This window comes from Procambarus clarkii, unplaced genomic scaffold, assembly GCF_040958095.1.
Source record: "Procambarus clarkii isolate CNS0578487 unplaced genomic scaffold, FALCON_Pclarkii_2.0 HiC_scaffold_142, whole genome shotgun sequence".
Classification (NCBI taxonomy): Eukaryota; Metazoa; Arthropoda; class Malacostraca; order Decapoda; family Cambaridae; genus Procambarus; species Procambarus clarkii.
The window spans coordinates 960,451-966,869 of NW_027189175.1; positions in this window are offsets into that span (position 1 = coordinate 960,451).

Sequence of the window (6,419 nt, forward strand, 5' to 3'; positions counted from 1 at the left end):
TGCAGAGCATCAAGAGAGCGATTCAGAGGCTCAGGAGAGGAGTTCAGAGGCTTAAGATAGTGATGCAGAGGCTGAAGAGGGTGTTGCAGAGGCTGAAGAGAGGGATGCAGAGGCTCAAGAGAGTGATGCAGAGGCTCAAGAGAGTTATGCAGAGGCTCAAGAGAGATAGATGCAGAGGCTTACGAGAGTGATGCAGAGGCTAAAGAGAGGTATGCAGAGGCTTAAGAGAGTGATGCAAAGGCTGAAGAGAGGGATGCAGAGGCACATGAGAAGATGTAGGAGTTCAAGAGAGGGATGCAGAGGCTCAAGAAAGGGATGCTGAGGATTAAGAAAGTGATGCAGAGGCTCAAAATAGGGATGCAGAGGCTCAAAATAGGGATGCAGAGGCTTAAGAGGGTGATGAAGAGGCTCAAGAGAGTGATGCAGAGGCTCATGAGAGGGATGCAGGGGCCCAAGAAAGTGATGCAGATGCTCAAGAGAGGGATGCAGAGGATGAAGAGAATAATGCATAGGCTCGAAAGAGAGATGCAGAGGCTCAAGAAAGGGAATCAGAGGCTTAAAGGAGTGATGCAGAGGCTGAAGAGAGTGTTGCAGAGGCTCAAGAGTGGGATGCAGAAGCTCAATAGAGGGATGCAGAGACTCAAGAGAGTTATGCAGAGGCTCAAGAGAGTGATGCAGAGGCTGACGAGAGTGATGCAGAGGCTCAAGTGAGGGACGTAGAGGCTCAAGAGAGTGATGCAGAAGCTCAAGAGAGTGATGCAGAGGCTGAAGAGAGTGATGCAGAGGCTTAAATGAGGGATGCAGAGGCTCAAGAGAGGGATGCAGAGGCTCAAGAGAGGGATGCAGGGGCTCAAGAAAGGGATGCAGAGGCTTAAGAGAGTGATGCAAAGGCTAAATAGAGGGATGCAGAGGCTCAAGAGAGTGATGCAGAGGCCTAAGAGAGGGATGCAGAGGCTCAAGAGAATGATGCAGAGCCTCAAGAGAGTGTTGCAGAAGTTCAAGAGAAGGATGCAGAGGCTTAAGAGAGTGATGCAGAGGCTCAAGAGAGTGATGCAGAGACTTTTGAGAGGGATGCCGAGGCTCAAGAGAGTGATGCAGAGGCTCAGGAGAGGGATGCAGAGATATATATTCATTTTTACATATTCATAAATATTCATTTTTTTATATATTCAAATATATTCATTTTTACCAATATTTCGAAACTATTTCATGTAGTTTCACGATATGTTATTTGGCCTTCAAATCTCAGAATTTCGCATAATATTGCATTTTAAATAAGTTTTCGTGCATTTTGTTTCGTACGAAAAATCATCGAATTTAGCAATATTTTGACGTTTATCATCCCCTTTTCCTTTACGTGATTTAAACAAAATATCATCGAATTAGGCAATATTTTGCCGTTTTTCCACGTTTTTGTGAGATTTCAGTTTATGGGTATTAATTCATTATATATACGATAAAAATAATGCAAACACATAATTGATTAGATAATAACCTTAAATACTTCATTTTCAATCAACTATTTGTTTCTCGTTAAAATACTGAGTAAGATATTGAAAAGGGGAGAAGTTCTGTTTTTATTGCATATATCGACGTTTCAGCCGGAATAGAGCGGTTTTCGTGTACATCTTCCATCGGTAATATAAACGGAAAATCAGGAACATTTTAGATAATTCTAATGAAAACACATTGATTTTTATCATCTCGTAAGCCTCTGCATCACTCTCTTGAGCCTCTGCATAACTCTCTTGAGCCTCTGCATCACTCTATTGAGCCTCTGCATCCCTCTCTTCAGCCTCTGCAACACCCTCTTCAGCCTCTGAATCACTATCTTAAGCCTCTGAATCCCTCTCTTGAGCCTCTGAATCCCTCTCTTGATGCTCTGCATCCCTCTCTTGAGCCTCTGCATCCCTCTCTTGAGCCTTTGCATCACTCTCTTAAGCCTCTGCATCCCTCTCATGATCCTCTGCATCACTCTCAAGAGTCTCTGCATCCCTCTCTTGTGCCTCTGCATCCCTCACTTTAGCCTCTGCATCCCTCTCTTGAGCCTCTGAATCATTCTCTTGAGCCTCTGCATCACTCTCATGAGCCCCAGCATCCCTCTCTAGATCCTCTGCATCACTCTCTTGAGCCTCTGCATCATTCTCTTGAACCTCTGCATCCCTCTCTTAAGGATCTACATCATTCTCTTGAGCCTCTGCATTACTCGCTTGAGCCTATGCATCACTCTCTTAAGCCTCTGCATCTCTCTCTTCAGCCACGACATCACTCTCTTTAGCTTCTGCATCCCTCTTTGGAGCCTCAGCATCCCTCTCTTGAGCATCTGCAGCACTCTCGTGAGCCTCTGCATCATTCTCTTGAGCCTCTGCATCCCTCTCTTATGCCTCTGCATCACTCTCTTGAGCCTCTGCATCCCTCTCTTTAGCCTTTGCATCACTCTCTTATGCCTGTGCATCCCTCTCTTGAGGCTCTGCATCACTCTCACGAGCCGCTGCATCCCTCTCTTGAGCCTCTTCATCCCTCTCTTGAGCCCCTGCATCCCTCTCTTGAGCCTCTGCATCCCTCTCTTCTCAGCCTCTGCATCCTTCACTTAAGCTTCTGAATCCCTCTCTTGAGCCTGTGAATCCCTCTCTTGATGCTCTGCATCCCTCTCTTGAGCCTCTGCATCCCTCTCTTGAGCCTTTGCATCACTCTCTTAAGCCTCTGCATCCCTCTCATGATCCTCTGCATCACTCTCAAGAGCCTCTGCATCCCTCTCTTGTGCCTCTGCATCCCTCACTTTAGCCTCTGAATCACTCTCTTGAGCCTTTGCATCACTCTCATGAGCCCCAGCATCCCTCTCTTGAGCCTCTGCATCACTTTCTTGAGCCTCTGCATCACCCTTTTAAGCCTCTGAATGACTGTTTTGAGCCTTTGCATCACTTTCTTAAAACTCTGCATCCCTCTCTTAAGCCTCTACATCACTCTCTTGAGCCTCTGCATCACTCTCTTGAGCCTCTGCATCACTCTCGTAAGCCTCTACATCACTCTCGTAAGCATCTGCATCATTCTCTTGACCCTCTGCATCACTCTCTTCGGCCTCTGCATGCCTCTCTTGAGCCTCTGCATCATTCTCTTAGACCTCTGCATCACTCTCTTGAGCTTCTGCATCACTCTCTTGAGCCTCTGCATCCCTCTCCTGAGCCTCTGCATCACTCTCTTGAGCCTCGGCATCCCTCTCAAAAGTCTCTGCATCACTCTCTTGAGCCTCTGCATCACTCTCTTCAGCCTCTGCATCACTCTCTTGAGCCTCTGCATCACTCTCATGAGCTTCTGCATCACTCTCTTGAGCCTCTACGTCCCTCACTTGAGGCTCTGCTTCACACTCGTCAGCCTCTGCATCACTCTCTTGAGCCTATGCATAACTCTCTTGAGTCTCTGCATCCCTCTCTTGAGCTTCTGCATCCCTCTCTAGAGCCTCTGCAACACTCTCTTCAGCCTCTGCATCACTCCCTTAATCCTCTGATTCCCTTTCTTGAGCCTCTGCATCACTCTTTCGAGCCTATGCATAATTCTCTTCATCCTCTGCATCCCTCTCTTGAGCATCTGGATCACTCTCTTGGGCCCCTGCATCCCTCTCATGAGCCTCTGCATCACTCTCTTGAGCCTCTTCATCACCCTCTTAAGCCTCTGCATCCCTATTTTGAGACTCTGCATCCCTATTTTGAGCCTCTGCATCACTTTCTTAAGCCTCAGCATCCCTTTCTTGAGCCTCTGCATCCCTCTCTTGAACTCCTACATCTTCTCATGAGCATCTGCATCCCTCTCTTCAGCCTTTTCATCACTCTCTTAAGCCTCTGCATCCCTCTCTTTAGCCTCTGCTTCACTCTCGTAAGCCTCTGCATCACTCTCTTGAGCCTCTGCATCCCTCTCCTGAGCCTCTTCATCACTCTCTTGAGCCTCGGCATCCCTCTCAAAATCTCTGCATCACTCGCTTGAGCCTCTGCATCACTCTCTTAAGCCTCTGCATCCCTCTCATGAGCCTCTGCATCACTCTCTTGAGCCTCTGCATCACTCTCTTTAGCCTCTGCATCACTCTCTTGAGCCTCTGCATCACTCTCTTAAGCCTCTGCAGCCCTATCTTAAGCCTCTGCATCACTCTCTTGACCCTCTGCATGACTCTCTTGAGCCTCTGCCTTACTCTCTTGAGCCTCTGCATCACTCTCTTGAGCCTCTGCATCACTCTCTTGATCCTCTGCATCACTCTCTTGAGCCTCTGCATCACTCTCTTAATCCTCTGCATCACTCTCTTGAGCCTCTGCATCACTCTCTTGTGCCTCTGCATCACTCTTTTAAGCCTCTGCATCCCTCTCTTGATCCTCTGCATCACTCTCTTGAGCCCTTGCATCATTCTCTTGAGCCTCTGCATCCCTCTCTTAAGGATCTACATCATTCTCTTGAGCCTCTGCATTACTCTCCTGAGCCTCTGCATCACTCTCTTAAGCCTCTGCATCTCTCTCTTCAGCCTCGGCATCACTCTCTTTAGCTTCTGCAACCCTCTTCGAAGTCTCAGCATCCCTCTCTTGAGCATCTGCAGCAGTCTCGTGAGCCTCTGCATCATTCTCTTGAGCCTCTGCATCCCTCTCTTAGGCCTCTGCATCACTCTCTTGAGCCTCTGCATCCCTCTCTTTAGCCTTTGCATCACTCTCTTAAGCCTCTGCATCCCTCTCTTGAGCCTCTGCATCCCTCATTTAAGCCTCTGCATCACTCTCTTCAGCCTCTGCATCACTCTCTTCAGCCTCTGCATCCCCTCTCATAAGCCTCTGCATCCCCTCTCATAAGCCTCTGCATCACTCTCCTAAGCCTCTGCATCACTCTCTTGAGCTTCTGCATCACTCTCTTGAGCCTCTACGTCCCTCACTTGAGCCTCTGCTTCACTCTCGTCAGCCTCTGCATCACTCTCTTGAGCCTCTGCATAACTCTCTTGAGTCTCTGCATCCCTCTCTTGAGCTTCTGCATCCCTCTCTTGAGCCTCTGCAACACTCTCTTCAGCCTCTGCATCACTCCTTCAATCCTCTGATTCCCTTTCTTGAGCCTCTGCATCACTCTTTGGAGCCTATGCATCATTCTCTTCATCCTCTGCATCCCTCTCTTGAGCATCTGCATCACTTTCTTGGGCCCCTGCATCCCTCTCATGAGCCTCTGCGTCACTCTCTTGAGTCTCTTCATCACCCTCTTAAGCCTCTGCATCCCTATTTTGAGCCTCTGCATCCCTATTTTGAGCCTCTGCATCACTTTCTTAATCCTCAGCATCCCTTTCTTGAGCCTCTGCATTCCTCTCTTGAACTCCTACATCTTCTCATGAGCCACTGCATCCCTCTCTTCAGCCTTTGCATCACTCTCTTAAGCCTCTGCATCCCTCTCTTTAGCCTCTGCTTCACTCTCGTAAGATTCTGCATCACTCTCTTGAGCCTCTGCACAACTCTCTTGAGCCTCTGCATCACTCTCTTGAGCCTCTGCATCCCTCTCTTCAGCCTCTGCAACACCCTCTTCAGCCTCTGCATCACTATCTTAAGCCTCTGAATCCCTCTCTTGAGCCTCTGAATCCCTCTCTTGATGCTCTGCATCCCTCTCTTGAGCCTCTGCATCCCTCTCTTGAGCCTTTGCATCACTCTCTTAAGCCTCTGCATCCCTCTCATGATCCTCTGCATCACTCTCAAGAGCCTCTGCATCCCTCTCTTGTGCCTCTGCATCCCTCACTTTAGCCTCTGCATCCCTCTCTTGAGCCTCTGAATCACTCTCTTGAGCCTCTGCATCAATCTCATGAGCCCCAGCATCCCTCTCTTGAGCCTCTGCATCACATTCTTGAGCCTCTGCATCACCCTTTTAAGCCTCTGAATCACTCTTTTCAGCCTTTGCATCACTTTCTTAAAACTCTGCATCCCTCTCTTAAGCCTCTTCATCACTCTCTTGAGCCTCTGCATCACTCTCTTGAGCCTCTGCATCACTCTCGTAAGCCTCTGCATCACTCTCGTAAGCCTCTGCATCATTCTCTTGAGCCTCTACATCCCTCTCTTGACCCTCTGCATCACTTTCTTCGGCCTCTGTATCCCTCTCTTGAGCCTCTGCATCATTCTCTTAGGCCTCTGCATCACTCTCTTGAGCTTCTGCATCACTCTCTTGAGCCTCTGCATCCCTCTCCTGAGCCTCTGCATCACTCTCTTGAGCCTCGGCATCCCTCTCAAAAGTCTCTGCATCACTCTCTTGAGCCTCTGCATCACTCTCTTCAGCCTCTGCATCACTCTCTTGAGCCTCTGAATCCCCTCTCATAAGCCTCTGCATCACTCTCTTAAGCCTCTGCATCACTCTCTTGAGCTTCTGCATCACTTTCTTGAGCCTCTACGTCCCTCACTTGAGGCTCTGCTTCACTCTCGTCAGCC